The following is an 18,076-nucleotide window of genomic DNA, read 5'->3' on the forward strand; positions in this document are numbered from 1 at the left end:
ACCACACCTACCACATAGGGATTTGCACAGCCCCTTCCAGGAGATCAGGATTCTAGGAGCCTATGCAGCCCTTTAATTTCATGACTTGTTGGCATCCCAATTTAGAGCTCCTGTGTGGGCAAGGGGTTGCATTTTTATATTAATTTCACACACTTTTCACATCATAATAATATTTAATAAGGGTTCATGGAATGACAAATTAAAAGTAAATTGGAAATTAATCTAATTCTAAATAAGGAATGGGATGGATCAAAAAAATTATCAAAACAATAATTTCAACAACCAGAATGACAATGAGGAGAAAATATATCAGAATTTGTGGGGAAGAGCCAAAGCACTACTTATGGGAAAATTTATATTTATATTTCTAACCACTTATGGGGGGAATAGAACTAGCCTAGTATCTAGCACAATGCCTAGAACACAGTATATTTTGATGTTTATTGACTACCTAATAATTGATGTTCAGGATGAATTCCCTAAATCCACATTGGTAAACCTATGCCATGTGTGCTAAAGGGGGCTGCTCCCCTCCCCCTTTCCACATGTGCCTCACTTCACTTGACCCTCTGCCCAGCAGCCCAATGGGAGCACTTCCTCCCTCCCCTGGCTGAGATAAGGTAGGATATGGCATGAAGGTTGCAGTTTGGGCACTCAGTCTCTAAAAGTTTTGCCATCACTGCCCTAAATCATTAAGGAAAAGATGTTAGTATATGCCACTTAAAAAGCCATCGGGATTTCTTCCAAGACTTCTACTTAAATGACTAAAATGTTTCAAATGAAGTTTAAGAACTAAGTTATCTTCAGTATTCTAGAAAATTCAATTAGGTGACACACTTCATTTTGCTGTACACTCAGTATTTCACTTTCTAGTCACATATTAGAAGATCAGATGGAGTATCATGAAACTCAGGGCAATATTGCAAACCCCTGTTTAATTTGAAAATTAATACTATCCAAAATGGTCTATTAACAAATTAGAAAAAAAGCACCTGGAAATAAAAGCCATACAATTTGTCCAAGTGATAACTTTATACTCAGATAAGTACATGTCAAAAGACATTTTCATTACCCATGGAAAACCATTTCCTTGTGGAAATTACTGATCACTGTGTCTAGTGGAAAAGGCACTAACAAAAGAATGGAACATGAAGAAGAAAGGTCAAGTAAGATCTTACTATATGGTAGAACAATAACAAACACTATTTCTTGCATCTTCCCAGGAAGACAAGACCAAACTCTCAGGTGAATCCATCCTCAAAAGCTTGAGGTGTTGTGGGTAACCTACTTGAGGAAATTAGGCCAAGAATGAAACCACCAGGAAGACTTGATCACAATAAAAGAAAGGTTTATCAAACTGCTAATGCTAACCCACTTCCTACCAAAATAGAAAAGGATTAATAACCGACAAACCTTGACTGATTTATGGGATAGATTGATACCTGTACTAGAGAATACAAAGAAATTACTGTAACATGTCAGAGCTGCCCACAACACAATTTTCCTACATTAAAATAAGAGAAAACAAGGGCAGTCCAGCCTGTTTATGCATTTATGGTTTAGTAAGAACAGTAAAGAACAAGAAGTCTTTTTACTAATATTAGTCTGTGCTGAGAAAAAATGAACAGAAATTGTCAAATCATACCTTCTCATTCTCAAATAGCTCTTCTCTTCTTTTTTTCAGGGTCCCTGCAGATGGGAACATAGCTTCAATGTCTAGAGAGTCCAAACCTGTCACATTTTATAGATGATGAAACTAAAGCCTAGAAAAGCTAATTGACTTTCTCAAAGTCACACAGAGGTAGTCAGAGACAGAGAAAGTATTCAGTCACCATTTCTTTGACTGACACCTGTTAAAACAAAGGGTTCAAAATGCTGGTGTGGTTGAAGTTCCAAAAGTAACTGCCAGCTTTTAAAATACTTGCTTAGTAAATGATCCAAATTTCTTCTTCTTTACATAAACATGTGTATGCCCAAACATACTTCTTTTCTTGATTCACTCATTATTCATAAACATTATTCATAACAGTTCCAAATTATTTATTTTAATAATTACAAACATTTAAGTATTAGTAGGCAAAGGCTATGATTCAAAAGAACTTCCTTATTTTGCAGTTCGAAATAAAGATAAAATGGCATAGAAATTTTTAATTAAAAATAGAGCATCAAAAGTTTTCTTTGGAAAATAATGTTTGAATAAAAAAGAAATATAACTTAAAGAGTTTTCAGGACCATGTGGCTTTCAGTGCATTTTTTTTTAATTTAGCATTGTAGAAATTTTTAAATAAAACTAAATCTCAATTTAAGAACATCAGACTGAAAATGTTTCTATACAGACAAACAGCTGGTCTCCACTAGTGTCCAATCCTAACCTTAGGAAATAATAGAAAAGTATTCCATAAGTCTTTTCTTTTTATATAGGCTAGTAATAAAACTGGGGGATGAGAGGAGGAAAGAGAAGTTGTGGAAAGGAAAGCAGACCTCCCATTTTACCCCTGTTTTACAATTTCCCCATTTCCTTTCCCAATAAATATTATAAAGTGTTTCTAAATACAAAACTGTTATAAAAACAGCTTGGCTAATCCACAATTCTTTAGCTAGATTATCAGTGGATAAGTGACCCATTAAAAGTGAATAACTAACCCTTGACCTCTACCAATAAACTAAGGCCCTCCTAGCTAGAAGAATCATGCTATTTGTTCTGCCATTCTCCTTTTCACCTGTTGTTCTAGATATAGTGGTCAAATCAGTTATATAATTGACACTAGAAAGGATATGATTACAAACTACTTTATGGCTTCACTACTAATCTCTGTGATATCCTGAATCAAGACTCTCTCCCGTGGCTCCCCAAACCCTTATGAATATGTTATTCCCTTTTAAGAAAGTAAGTTTCAAATCAGGGACCAGATCCTTGTTTTTGTCTTTATCCTCCTGGCCTGTCAATTTTCCTCAATCTGGTTTAGCCAATCAGCTTAGATATTTTACTGGAGTGTGTTTGCTGCAGATACAGCCTCTTGGAGTCTCAGGCAAGAGTTGGGTGAGGAAAGGTGGATGCCAAAGTTGGATGAGCAGGAAGTCTTCAAACCAGAGGTGCTAGTCTTCCCTAAGCAGTCAATGAGCATGCTATGAACTCCAGTTAAATGGGCAGATAGAACAATTTGTTCCAAACAGCCATGAAGAAAGCAGTTGAATCAGGAACTAGGGAATTCCTAGAGTTTGATCAGCCATAGAAGACGCCAATATCATTCAAGAACATCCTGAGCTATCATCAGTTATCCTGACATTTGCCTTACACTGGACTTTTTTTTTTTGACACTGGACTTTGATGAATTTGGAAGAGAGAGTAAAGCTTATGATTTTATGTAACTGCCCCTCACTTAAATCCAATCATGAACTGATGCTCAGTAAGATAAGAAGAACCAAGAGAACATTATACAGAGACTAAAGTTGTGGTGCAATCAAAGGTAATTTGACTTTGCTACAAATAGCAATGCAATGACCCAGGACAATCCTGAGGGACTTATGAGAAAGAATTCCAGCCACATCTAGAGATATAACTGTGGGAGTAGAAATCTAGAAGAAAACATATGATTTATCACTTGTTTATATAGGTAGGTGATTTGGATTTTTTGTTTTAAAGGATTGCTCTTTTACAAAAATAAATAATATGGAAATGGGTTCAAATGATTGTATATATACAAGGTATATATACATACATATATATATATGTATGTATGTATGTATGTATGTATGTATAACCCAGTGGAATTGCTTGTCAACCCCAGGAGGAAGAAGGGAGTAGGGAAGGGAGAAAACATGAATCATGGAACCATGAAAAAATTTTTAAAAATGAAAAAAATAAACACTTTAAACAAAGATGAGGAAACTGGAAAAAATTAAAATTAAAATTAAAAAATTAAATAAATCTAACCCATATAAAAGTTAAGACATCACCCAGTGATGTCTTTAGTCCTCTTCAGAAGAGAAAAGATTAACAAAAACAACAGTCCTTTTGACACAAATTTCCAGAACACAGTAACTTTCATACCAATAACAATGGATCACACTTACACGAAACTTTACTACTTGTAAACCATCTACCATCTTTGCCTTTTTCTAGACCAAATGATGCCAGAGGTAATCAGAATACTGCTGATTAGTTTCATTACAAATTTATAACATCTAAGACAACTGAGTAGTCATATAAGTACTTATTAAGCTTTTGGTGAACCAAACTTAACTACATTCTCTTCCCTTCATGTCTATCTTTTAATTTATTTCTTATAAATATTTTATGGCCCCTCCCCAAAACTATTCTAAATTTTTCTCTCTTTCCAAGTCTTTAGCCTACTCTCATCCTCCATTCAACAAATGATAGCACTTTCTAATTTTATTCAGTTAATAAACATATATTAAACACCTTCATTGTGTCAGGTACTCTACTAAGAACTAGGAATAAAATGAAAAATAAAAGAGTCTCTGCCTTTGAGGAGCTCAGAATTATATGGGGGAGATGACATATAAATAAGAATAAACAGGAAAAATTGGGAGAAAATAAAAGAGAGAAGGCTCTAAAATTAAGAGGCACTGGGAAAGGCTTCCTATAGAAGGCTGGATTTTAACAGATATTTGAAGGAAACCAGAGAAGTAAGAAGGTAGAGATGAAGAATCACATTCCACACTTGGAGGAAAGCCAGAGAAATATCCAGAGCCAAGAGATAGAGTATCTTGTTTGAGGAATAGCAAGGAGGTCAATGTCACTGGATCTAAAAGTATATGGAGAGATAAAGAGAGATGGGGAAGCAGGTTATGAAAGGTTTTGAATGCCAAACAAAGGATTTTGTGTTTAATCCTAGAGATACTAGAAATTCATTGGAATGTCTTTCCTTTTCTTCTCCTTTCTTCCTTCTTCCTTCCTTTCTTCCTTCCTTCCTTCCTTCCTTCCTTCCTTCCTTCCTTCCTTCCTTCCTTCCTTCCTTCCTTCATTCCTTCCTTCCTCTTTCTCTCTCTCTCAGGACACTGAGGAGAGGAAATAGGAACTGTTTTCTGGCAGGAAGGTTGTAAAATGGCAGTTGGTCAGTGAGGAGATAAAGGAGGAAGCCTCTGAGGGAAGGGGTCTTTTTGCCTCTATGATCTCTAGAGAGCAGGAGGTCTAGCTCTCAGTCAAGGGGCTGCTGGCAGTTGGCTGACTATTATTTTAGGAAGTGAATTAGAGAGTATTTTACAGATAGAGTAGGAGTGAGTTAGTTAATATTTTATAGATAGAGTAGAATAGATTAGGCCTGGTGTTCCAGGCAGAAGAAACCTGTCCTGAGAAGACAGAGATAGTATTAGGAAATTTTAGGTAGTTATTAGGAATTATTTATTAGTGAGAATTAGTTTAGGTAGATTTTAGGGTATTAATTATCTCTTTTTCCCCTCTTTTCTATCTTTCCATCTGTACTTCTTTCTAAATTAAAGTTTTTATTAAAGTGCTCTCCTCACTTTGTCAAACTCCTACATTTAATCCTTAAAATCTAAAGCCATTATTTCCACCCATTATTTTGATTCAACACTAACACAATAGTTTTATTTCTGACTTAAAGTTTTAGTTTATAGAAATATTTGTTTTAAATGTATAATTTTTTTCAGTAAATAACAAATTGTTGTTTTATTTTCTGATTTATCCTTGTTGCTAGTTATTAATAGTTGAAATAGTCTAATCCAATCTCTTCCCTTGTTATCTTTGAGTAACCTATATCACCACAACTAAACTTTTCACTCACTCTTTTATTTCCTTTTTCATAATCAGCATTCTCTAATTAAAGTTTTTTTTTTTAATTGTGAATAGTTTCCTCTCCAACTCTATTCCCCTCTCATAAGCCCATATTTTAACCATCAAAAACAACCAAGTTTGTCTCTATTGGAGATATTACTTTGTCAACTACTTTATATAATTTGTAGTTCTTAAAAAATACTTGTTAAATGAGCTGTATTAATAAAAAAATCACATTACAATTGATAGCAGCCTAAATCAATTATACTTCGTGGAAAAGACATGTTAAGTCAGGGTGATTATGCTAAAAGAAATGTCCCTTCCATTAACAAGCAATGATCTAATGGTGATTTTTCTAGTCAAACAATACAAAAAAATAATTATGATATATATGACCAATAAGTCATATTTAGTTATATATGTCTTAATTAAAGAGAATAAAGACAAAATGAATCACCAAAGATTTACCAAATAAAATAATTTTAAAAGAAAACATTGATTTATCAATATTAAGTCTTCAGAAATAGAAACTATATGAATATTTACAATGTCTATATTGCCAGGATTGTGCCTTTATTCTTTACATAGGCTCTGAAGTGATTCAGCATTAAATCTTTTAAGTTGACTTTTCATTAAATCACATACGCTTTTGAATTTCACATATATTATATTGTGCCTTGTAAAGTATCATTATTTTAGAGTGATAAGTGCCTATCAATAATGCTGTTAAATTTTAAAGTTAAACATTGTTCAGTTGTGTCTTACACTATGTGACCCCATTTGAGATTTTCTTGGCAAAAATAGTGGAGTGGTTTTCCATTTACTTCAACTCATTTTACATATGAGTAAACTGAGGCAAATAAGGTTAAGTGACTTACCCAGGGTCACACAGATACTAAGTGTTAGAAGTAGAATTTGATCTTAGGTCTTTCTGACTCCAGACCTGGTACTCTATCCATGCCACTTAGCTGCCAGGTCAATCATATCCAACTTAAATAAGATATTGGATTAATTAAATTGGTAAAATATTATTGTAATATTACAAACTCTATGACCTGATATTATTCAAAGTTTGGTTCCATCATTCTTCTTTATTGCATTTAGACCTTTAGGTCCAGAGATCAATGGGCTCTACTAGTTAATTGGCTAAATGCTTTGCCAAATTGTTTAGAACACAATGTCTATTCAAATATTCCATAGGAACTAATATAGGATAATGTAGAATACAGCTGTCCCTTGTTATATCCAGCTTCACTGTATGGCACATTTTTAAAATATACATATATATAGAGAAATATATATATATGCATATTTATATAATTCTGTATCAAAGAGTTTTCATTATATCTTGGGTTTTTGTGGATAAATATTGTACTTCTGTGCAAGTTTGACAACTTGAGATTGTATATGGATGAGCAAAAAGTTGGTGATTTCTGTATTGGCTTGTAAAAATTAAAATTAAATGTCAATAATAAAAATATTACATTAAAAGAGATTTATTAATGATCATTGGAAATCAAGGAATAAAGAGGATACAAAATAAAGACCATGTGCCCATGGCTGATTAGTCCATTTAAAAATCCCCACTCACCACAGTCACCATGCTCACTGCAAGTCAAAGAGAGTGAGGTCCTCCATGTCCCTGCCTAATATCCCCTGTCTATAGGAAGTATGCAATGACAGAAAGTCAGTGGGCTCACAGGAAATGTAATTCTTTTTTAGGGTAACAGATTTTCAATTATACATTCATCTCTGAGATCCATGGAAGACTAGCCTCTCCAATGGATCTTGTAAACAAAACCAACATTTATTACAATAATTTGGGTATAAAAGGAAAAGAGAACAAAACTAATGATTGCTAGGTGCATTGACAAAAAGTCAGTTAGGGGGCAGTACCTTTCAGCATAAGAGTATACATACAAAACAAATGCATTCAACCCCACACAGCTCAAATTACCATATTCCAAAGTTCACTCTGGTTCTTCTGGTGCAGTGTGTTGTCTGTGGAGGCATCTTCATGGTGCCTTCTCCAAATAGTTCACTCTCTGGATTTGGAGAGGTAGTATGTTTCTTATCCCAAAATTACTCTCAAAAAGAATTTAAACTTTGCATTTTAGAATAATAATAAACACACCCCCAATGAGAATGTTGAAAAACACAGAGATCACTTAGGGATGCATGGCTGAGTCATGAGATATATGTATCAATTGGCAAGAGAAATAAAAAAAAATCAAAAAAATTTAAATAAAAGAGAAAAAATAACTTCTAGATTAAATATAAAGTATCAAAGTCTTATGTGTAAAAAAGTCTAAGTAAAGGAAAATAAACCTCTAGCAGTTCCTTGAATTGGGGCCCAATTAAAGTGATTTAAGCAATTATGCAGTTACCCAATCAGTAGTCAGGACTACAGAAAGTTGCCATACTATAAGAGAGAAAAAAGGACTAGATTTTTGTGTGATAGGGAAGTGTCATTCCCTGGTCTGATTTTTTACCTTCACTCTCAGGGATAGGAGGAGTCATGATGATAGCCATACTTCAGTATTTGTCAGTAAAAATTTCACAAAGAGTGTGGATACCAGGCATCCTCCATCTTAACATATGCCAAGAGACACAACCTTGAATCTCACACTAGTTACAAGTCCTTTCATATTGGCTTAGAAGTTCATCAATCCGACCTGCATTGGTTTGGTTCTTTTTGACCTTGTGCTCCTTGGCACTATACAGTTTAGCTTTGTACTTCTTTGGCAGTATGCAATGGCTCTTTTTGTATTCCCTTCTCCTGGAATCAGACAGACTAATTAAGCAAGGTCACATTTTTTTAAAACAATAAATGGCATAATTTTTATAGTCTAAAGCTTTTGGGGTATGCACTGACACTAGGGAAAATATATTTTAAATTTATATTACTGCAAGATCAAAAAGGTTAAAAAAATCTTCTCAATGCTGGTGACATATGCTTCAAATACAAAAAGGAGAGAAAAAATAAAGACTGAAATAGCATATTGCACATGCAAGCAAAAACAGTAATAAAAGTTATAAAAATCAAAAATATATAGTTTATAATCCTTGACACACTGTGTCAGCTAATGAAATGTAGAATACAAAGGTTTCTCACCAAAAAATGAGATCCATTTCCTTTTCAAACATGGCAATGATCCACTGTTAGTGCAAGCAAATGATTTTCACAAAGTAACAAGTTTTTTATAAAGAACAGTAATACAATAGATAATGCACATTCAAAAAGTATCAAAATACCCAAAGTTATAATAGCCCATTTAATGACAAAGCAAGCAAAGCCACAATCATTAGGATTCACATGAGTCTCTGTGTGACATTAAAAAAATTATTAGAAGTTAATGGATACTTGTAACAAGTTTTACAGGTGTAGTAATGTTCAATCTTGGCTGAGATATTTCTTTTTAATCTATTATTGTCATCATTACAAAAATGTGGCAAAGGAGTCTAGGAAAAAAAAAAAAAAAACCTCTGTACTGTTGGTATTGGGTCGAAAAATGTCACCAAGAATCTAGATCATTCTGCTGGAAGGGTAGAGTGAGCTGAAGAGTTACAAATGAGAGATGCTCCCTTTTGGGAGCCATCTAGGCGTACCATGCCCTTGGATCAACTTCCCAGCTCCTTTGGTATAAGACTGCTATGTTCTATCCTTTAACATTTTTACAAATGCGGGAGGTGGGGATTATAATAGTGATTCACTTCAGCTACTAAAATGGACCCTTTATATCTTCTTACATATAACTCAGAGGTAGGCAAAATGATCAGTCAGAATTGTTGAAAGAATCTAAAACAATGTCTAAAGACCCCTTAAAATCAATTTGAGATATTTAGCTCATTAAATTCTCTAAAGGTTGTTATACAATTGTTTTGATGAAGTCTATCCATCATCTATTTGACAATTAACAAAGCAGAAATGGAAGAAAAGGTTATTTTTTAATGGGCTTATTCAATAATATCAATAAGGGCCAGAGATCAGGAGGAAGAAGTATCATCAATGCCAGAGGCAGCAGGGAGGAACTGAGGAACATGATCTCAAACAGGTATCTCCGCTTTGCCAAGAGTTCCCCGGCTAAAAATAGCCCGATCGGTAGGGAGAGTGAGTGAATAAAAAGTAGGGAAAGAAAAAGGCAGCAGCTCCAAAGAGAGTTCTTCTTTCAGAGTTTGTGAAGGTGGGTGGGTGGGTAGGATCAGTGAAAAACCTTGGCAGGAGAAACGTGGCTTAAAAATTTTATCTAGGCTATCTTTAAAAGATCGAGAATTCCTTTTCCCAGTGGTTGCCATCAATATAAAAATTAAAATTAATGTCAAATAATAAAAATATTGTATTTTGGGAGATTTATTAATGAGCATTAGAAATAAAGGAATAAAGAAGATACAAAATAAAGACTATGTGCCCATGGTTGATTAGCCCATTTAAAATCCCCTTGCTTAGCTTACCATCTCCACCATGCTCAGTACAAGCTGAAGAGGGTGAGCAGGACCACCCACTCAATATTTATCCCCTGTCTAAGGAAGTATGTAATGACAAGAAGTCAGTGGGCTCACAGGAAATGTAGTTCTTTTTTAGGGTGACAGATTTTCAATTATACAGGCTGATGGAGTGAAAGACAAACAACCGTAGTGCTGTGTTTTGTACCCTGGATGCTGATTGACTCAGTGTTTATAAGAGTGTGGGAAAGGTTAATAAGGGTGTGTAAAAGGTTTATAGGAGAGTGGGATGGATTTATGAAGCTTTAAAATATATGGAAAGAATAAAATAAATATACTTCCACTACTTTATGAATTTTAACCTATAGTGGGGGGTCTCTGGAATGTAACTCACAATAGGTGAGAGATCACTGAATAGTCTAGATATGATAATCAAAGAATTTAAATGACTTATATCCTGAGGAACATAGGGAGCCACTGGAATTACTGAGCCAAGGGAAGACCTAGTCAGACTCATGCTTTGGGAATATCAATTTAACAGTTGTAAAGATGAATTAGAGAGAGGAGACTAAAATCAGAAGTCTATTACAATAGATGAAATTAGAGGTAATAGAAATCATTGTAATTGGGTGATAGCCTAGAGGTTGAATTACAATACAGTTGATAAGGACCCAAATGAGGGTGATGGACTAAAAAGTTGAAAGCCAGAGAAGTCTGAAAGTATATCCTTATAAAACCTAGGAACTTACTAGTTACTATAGTGGAAAGGATAATGAAGAACCAAAAATGACCCCAAGGTTTTTAATCTAGGTTACTACTAGGGTGGTAGGATACTCAATAGAAATATAGGGGTTTGAAGAAAGGTGAATTCACAGCTGATCTTCAACAGTAGAAGCAAATGAAAAAAAAATTGCAACAATTAAACTATGAGGTACCAAAAAAAAAATCTTTCCCTAAGCAAGTTGGATTTACATGGATATTTTTTAAAAAGATATGAAAGTTACCAGTGATGATTATATGAACTTTCCATTATTATTCTATTCAATTCTTTATTCTATTCTAGTATAATTCTAGTATATATTCTAATTGTATTCCTGATTGGGAAAAAACACATTAGTTTATTCCCCCTCCCCAATGTATATAAAATACATTAGTCTTATTACTGCTTATGCATTGGTAGTAGTAATAAAAGTTAAATTTTAAACTTATAGCACTATGAAATATGACCATTTACTGGAATCTGTATATGCAAGGCATCTTTGAATACTGTGTATTTTGATGGATACCAGTGTGGCACTGAAAAAAGTGTAAAAAAAGTTTTGAGTCAGGAGAGACCTGGATTTTATAAAACTCTGTATGTCTTAGTTTCCCAGCAGCTAAAGAAATCCAGTGAGAAAAGGCAACAATAGAAAAGGCCAGTGAAGAATCTCTAATACTCAAATAAATTCATTTGAGAATCCATAAATTTCTTTATTTTCTATATTGAAAGATAAGTTACTTACATGTAAAATTTACCTTTAAGCTTGTTTTCCTAGACTTTTATTGTGTCATGGCATTGAGATCATCTAGTTAGGCTTTCTTATTTTAACAAGAAAGATCAGAGACAGAAAGTTTATATAAGTTAAGGTCAAAAAATTATTAGCAAGTATTAACACTAGGTCTCAAATCTGGTTCTTGGCTATTACCAAAAGTACTGTTATAAATTATTTTGGTGCATATGAATCCTTTCTTTTTCCCAATGACTTCTTTAAGGCATATGCTTAGCAGTAAAACTCTGATGTCAAAGGGCACAGATGTTTGAGTTACTTGACTTGTGTCACTCTAAACTATTTTCCAAAATGACTATATTCATTTACAGTTCCATTTAGAATACATTAATGGACCTCTCTTTTGCACAACTCCTCCAACCATTTATTCCCATCTTTAGTTATCCCTGGCCAGCTTGCTAGTCTTGAGACACTACCTTATATATTCAATATTTCTTTTTATTTTTTATTCTGTCTAGGCGGAGCAAGAATGAACTGTGCTTACTTACTCTATTCTGTACTCAAATCTTTAAACTAAATCATATGAAAATCTATGAAATTATAGTCATTCCTAATATGAAATACACAGCATATAGGAAATAGGAAATAATTGGTCAGAGAAAAAAATAAAAATGCTTCTCTTTTGTCAAGGACTAAATATCTCAACAATAGAGACAGTGAAATGCTTTTGAGCCCAAAGTTTCAATTTGATCTTAATGAAAATAAAAATGGCCAAGTCAAAAATAAAATGAAGCCCCCCAAAACAAACAAAATATGAATTTTGGGACTAAAGCAAGGGTTTTAAAAAGCTAACTTAACTGAGATACTCTTACATCTCTGTGTCCAAAAACTGTTTAAAGTTCTCCAAATATATGAGCTCAATACTTTGTAATTGTAGCAAAACTTCATGTTATGTGACTAATTCCTTATATGAAAAAGTGACAAAGCTTACCTAAGAAAGTCTATCTAAGAAATAAGGGTCCAAAACATGCTTCTTCCAAATAACCCAGTATATGATTTTTAGAATATTTTGCAACTTTGGAGAACACTGAATGTAGAAGACATCATAATATGCCATTTTTATTATAGGATAGATGGTGACCAGCTGTTCATCTTAATGGTGGTCAGAATAAAAGTAAATGTGCTTAAACTACAGTACAGGGATTTAACTAAGCTATAAAGGAGTTTCTGACAGAGTGATTTAAAACATTGCAATGAATTTGTAAAAGGAAGTTTATGAAAACTTTTTTTCTCTAAAAATGTCTGGGAATGAAAGAATTTTCCATGTTTCTGATAATAGTTAAAGGTGCTCTAGTCCAAGGAATGGATTTTTTCACAATTGCTTTATAGCCCCCAAACTAACTGAAGAATTAATGCATTCAATGACTTTGGATAAAGGCAGTTTGAATTTCCCTTGCAAGAATGAAAGCCTCCATAATTTAGCTTAGAACCTTTCCCAATTGATGAGCATCCTCTCAATTTTCAAACTTTTTTTTTGCCACCACAAAAAAAAGTGCTATATTTTTGTACACATATGCCCTTTTCCTTTTCCTTTTTTCTCTTTGGGAAACAGACATAGTAGTGGTATAATTTTGCTTGGTCAAATGGATGTAAGGATAAAGGGATAAGGGAAAATGCACAAGTTGCCTCTAAAAGGGAGAGAGGAGAATTTAGCCATGAACTCGGGGAAAAGATTCTAAAAGGAGAAGGCACTGCAGAGGAGGGTTTGGGGAGTTAACTGAGTTAACTGTCACTACACAACTGTCCTTTCTCTGAGCTGGAAGGGAGAACAGTTTCTCCATCAGTTCCTGTAACTTGTCTAGTTTCATGGAGAAATTTGGAGAGTTTGGCCTTGGAAGATACCTAATAGGAGATCTGGGTTCCCCTGCAGTGCTGTGGACAATTTGGCTGTGGCAATTTGGATAAGGTCAACCAAGGGGTTTAATATCTGGGACTTGGGGATTTTTACCTTAGAAGCCAACCCCAGGCTTGGTAAAGGACTCAGTCCACTTGTGAGTCCATTCTCACTAGCCTCTTTTAGGGACAATTAAGTTTATTTCATTATTCTTAGTCTAGAAAGTTAGATGATTTTGGGGTTTAGAAAGATCAGGGAACTGATAAGAAGGGTTTAAAGAAGATTAGAAGAGCTTTCTTGTGAGAGGAACATAGAAAGTGGGAGGAGAGAGAGCTTTGTATAGTCAGGGACATATTGAATCTAAACTATCAGTTCCTTAACCTTAATAAGCAAAATAAACTTGTGTTTTCATATAATCTTAAGGGATTTGTGCTTCAATAGCCCTAAGAAAGTCCTTGGATGGGTTTTTCATCACCAGTTCATCTGGTTCCTTCTCTATCCACATATCTCCATTTGGAGATACATTTCTTTTTCATGACATGCTAAGTTTTTATAGCCCTTTAGATCTAGTTACACATTATTCTCTAGAATAGTTGAGTAAGTTCACTACCCCATAAATCAACAATTCATTAGTATACTTATTTTTTCCTTATTCCCAATAGCATTTGTCATTTCTATTGTGTGGGATGGTACCTCAAAGATTTATGAATTTGTATACTTTTGATCACAGTTGATTTATATCCTTTGAACACTCTCAATTGGAAAATGGTCCTTATTTTTATAAATTTCCCTCTCTTATATACTTATATATTTGAAAAGTGAGACCTTTATCAGGGAAACTTGTTGGAATTTTTAAAATAGTACTTCCTTGCCTATAATACCTTTTAGGAAAGTATAGTTTTCCTCACTATTCTTTTAATTAGGTCAATTTTTGCTATTTCTTTGTCTCAGATCACGATTGCTTCCCCTGCTGTGTTTTATATTAGCAAAAGAATATTAGGTTCTCTTGCAGATTTAGCTCTTTGCATATCTTTTTGTTTTAAGTATGTTTCTTGTGAACACCATATTGTTGATTATGTTATGTAATTTGTTCAACTATATTACTCCATCTTATGGCTGAGCTTCTCCCATTCACATTCATAGTTATGACTACTAACTGTATTTCCCCCTCTGTCCAATTTTCTTGTTTCTTCTCTCTGTTTTAATCTTTTCTCTCCTAAAAAGTTTACTTTGCTTCTAACCACTGTCTCCCTTTATATTTTATCCCTTTTATCATCCTCCCTTTTTCTCATCTCCTTCTACTTCTATTTCTCAGTTGAATAAATTATAATTTTATACATAATGGAGAATACATGTGTATATAGACACACTCTTTGAAACAGTTCTGATGAAAGAGATTCCATCTTTCTCCTTCTCTTAGTGCATCCCTTTTCCTCATCCTTTCATTCATGATTGACTCAATCTACTCCCTCTGTCTACATAAAGTCTAATAATGATATAGCTTTTAGGAATTACATATATTATCTTCCCATATAGAAATGAAAACAGTTTAGTCTCATCAAGACCCTTATAATTATTTTTCATGTTAACCTTTTTATGCTTCTCTTGTCTTGTGTATAAATATCAAATTTTCTATTTAACTTTGGTCTCTTCTTTAAGAATGCTTGAAAGCCCTTCATTTCATTAAATATCAGTTGTTTCCCATACTCAGTTTGGGGGGGGGTAGGTTATTATTAGTTGTAATCATAATATCTTGCTTTCTGGAATATCATTTAGGCCTTCTGTTCCTTTAATGTGGAAGCCACCAAATCTTGTATAATGCTGACTGTGGCTCCACAGTAATCTAATTGTTTCTTTCTGGCTGCTTGAAATATTTTCTCTTTGATCTGGGAGCTCCAGAATTTGGCTATCTCATAGCATTTCTACTGAACTCTTTACAAAATTCTGAATCTGTGTCACTTCTGTCTTTTTTATTCTTGATGGAGATGCTTCTTTCTTCATACTTCAAAATTTGCACTCTTTACATATCTCACACTCCCATCTAATTCCTTCATTTTTAAAGTCTCAAACTTAGTTCTTCCCATTATTTCTTAGCTAATTATTAGCCATCCCCCTCAAGTAATCTCAACATTCTCTAAATTTCAACTTCTATTATACTTAAGGAATACAAATTTTCATACTTTAAAAACTATTCTCATGTACTATCCTCTAGTTTCTTTATATTTTTGTGCATCTTATCTTCCTAAGCTATATAATGAGTATTGGAAAGTTAATAATTGAATATTCAACTTATATGTCTACCATTTCACCTCTAACTCTAACTTCAATGTAGTATGTTACATAATACCACAGTATGTGCATAAATAATACTTAGAATTAATACCTTAAGTGAGAGCCAAGTAATTTCATTAATAAGCCCTCATTTAAGTTAATATGCAATAAAAGGGTAATTATATCTGAGAGATTGACAAGGACTAAATTTCAAACATATTATTGAATACTATATAAATTATTACCTCAAATCAGTCAAAAGTTTGGGGAAATTTTTTGAAGAGAATAAAAATGAACAAACATAATGTTCCATATCTTCTATTCTAGATCACCAATCTAGCACCAGTATGATGTGGTTTGGTAACACAACAGGAAAACTAATAATCTGAAAAGTGAGTTCAAAGCACAACCATCACATTCTTTTTATTTTTTATTTTTTTAAACCCTTACCTTCCATTTTGGAATCAATACTGTGTATTGTTTCCAAGGCAGAAGAGTGGTAAGGGCTACACAATGGAGGTTAAGTGACTTGACCAGGGTCACGCTAGGAAGTGTCTGAGGTCAGATTTGAACCTAGGACCTCCCATTTCTAGGCCTGGTTCTCAATCCACTGAGCTATCCAGTTGTCACCCTATCACATTCTTTTTTAAAAAAATTCTTACCTTCCATCTTAGAATCAATACTGTGTATTGTTTCCAAGGCAGAAGAGTGATAAGGGCCAGGCAATTGGATCTCTGGACCTGGCTCTCAATTCACTGAGCTACATAGCTGCTCCCAACAACTATCACATTTGAACATAGACATTCATATCAAAAAGGAGAAAAGACCTTGAATATCTCCCTGAACCAGGCATTAGGGAAGTTAAAGAACAAAGATTCTGACTCATATTACTTTACTTTACTTTAAACAGCTCAACAATAGTCAGTACCCTGCAAAAAGTCAGGGTATTCTAGAGATAACCACTGCATAAATGTACTAGTCTGTATAACTAAATGCAATAAATACTAACATTAGTATTTCCAGACAGTTAAAAAATTAAGAAGCCTTACATTAAAAATTCAAACAGCAAATATACATTATTAAATAGTTGGTTAGGCTTGTAAACTGCAATCTATTTTTATATCACCATTTCCTTTTACTCCTAGTAAGAGAATAAGAATGAAAGTCTTCTCTGTTGGAAAAGAAATCTAAACATTGAGGCATTTAGTTGTATGGGAAGCAGAAAGTGAAACTGACAAGCATGGTTACTTTGTATGATGAATGAAAATCTGCTACTCTACAAAGAATTATAAATTAAAAATGAAAGTTTAATAAATCTGAAAGAATTTTAACAACCAGCATTAATTTAAATATACTTAGCATCCATATTACTATATGACAATATGATATGTGGTATTTTTAATATTAAAAGACTGACAAACAAGAAGTAAATTCAGTATTTATTACTGGAAGAATCAGTTAAGCAATTGCAGAACATTGCCTCACTTATTTCTCTAGCTTTGCTTAACAACTGTTGACTATCTCAGTTAGACCCTTCTGCCTTTTTTTTCTCCTAATAGCACACTTTAAAGAAGAAATATTTTATGGTAAATTAGGAGTAAATTCAGATCTATGATTTGTTATCATGGAAGATACGTCTTTTGTGGGAGAAGAAGAATCCTCTGACTTTCATATATTAGGAATAAACAAACAAAATGACCTTCCCTCATGTTTTTGGTAGTGTTTGAGCTAAAACATCTCTAAAAGTCATCCTCTTTTTCCCTTCTATTATTGCTATAGAATGATATTTTCCTGCATGAAAATACATATACATATACAGACACACATTCACATACTCAAACATCAATGCAAACAATGAAGGCTGAGAAATCTTTCTCAGAAGATCTATATGAAGAAGTTGGTTTTGAATGATCCAGACATTATAAACTAAAGTGGGATAGTGAACTAGATGATTTCAAAAGATCTAAAAGTAACTTACATAACCCATTTCAGAATAAACTTCAAAAGTTCTAATTAAAGTTGTTTGGCAGTTGTCTAAATCTACACAACCAACACATTTCCACAAGTCAACTGAATCTACTCAAGTAATCAGTTTCTTCAACTAATCTTTTATACATATACAAATAAATACACACGGAGAAGAATTCTCTTCATTCAAATAAATAGACAAGATAAAATAGAATGGCATTATAAAGGTTGGTTTAGGCCAATTTTGAGGACCTT

General features: G+C 33.5%; 1 protein-coding gene across 3 annotated transcripts in view; it reads right to left on the reverse strand.

The window, feature by feature from the left end:
- Positions 1 to 18,076, reverse strand: part of CHRM3 (cholinergic receptor muscarinic 3) — a 576,253-nt gene that overhangs the window by 525,993 nt on the left and 32,184 nt on the right. The gene's annotated exons all lie outside the window — the stretch shown is intronic.

This window comes from Monodelphis domestica, chromosome 2 (assembly GCF_027887165.1).
Source record: "Monodelphis domestica isolate mMonDom1 chromosome 2, mMonDom1.pri, whole genome shotgun sequence".
NCBI lineage: Eukaryota > Metazoa > Chordata > Mammalia > Didelphimorphia > Didelphidae > Monodelphis > Monodelphis domestica.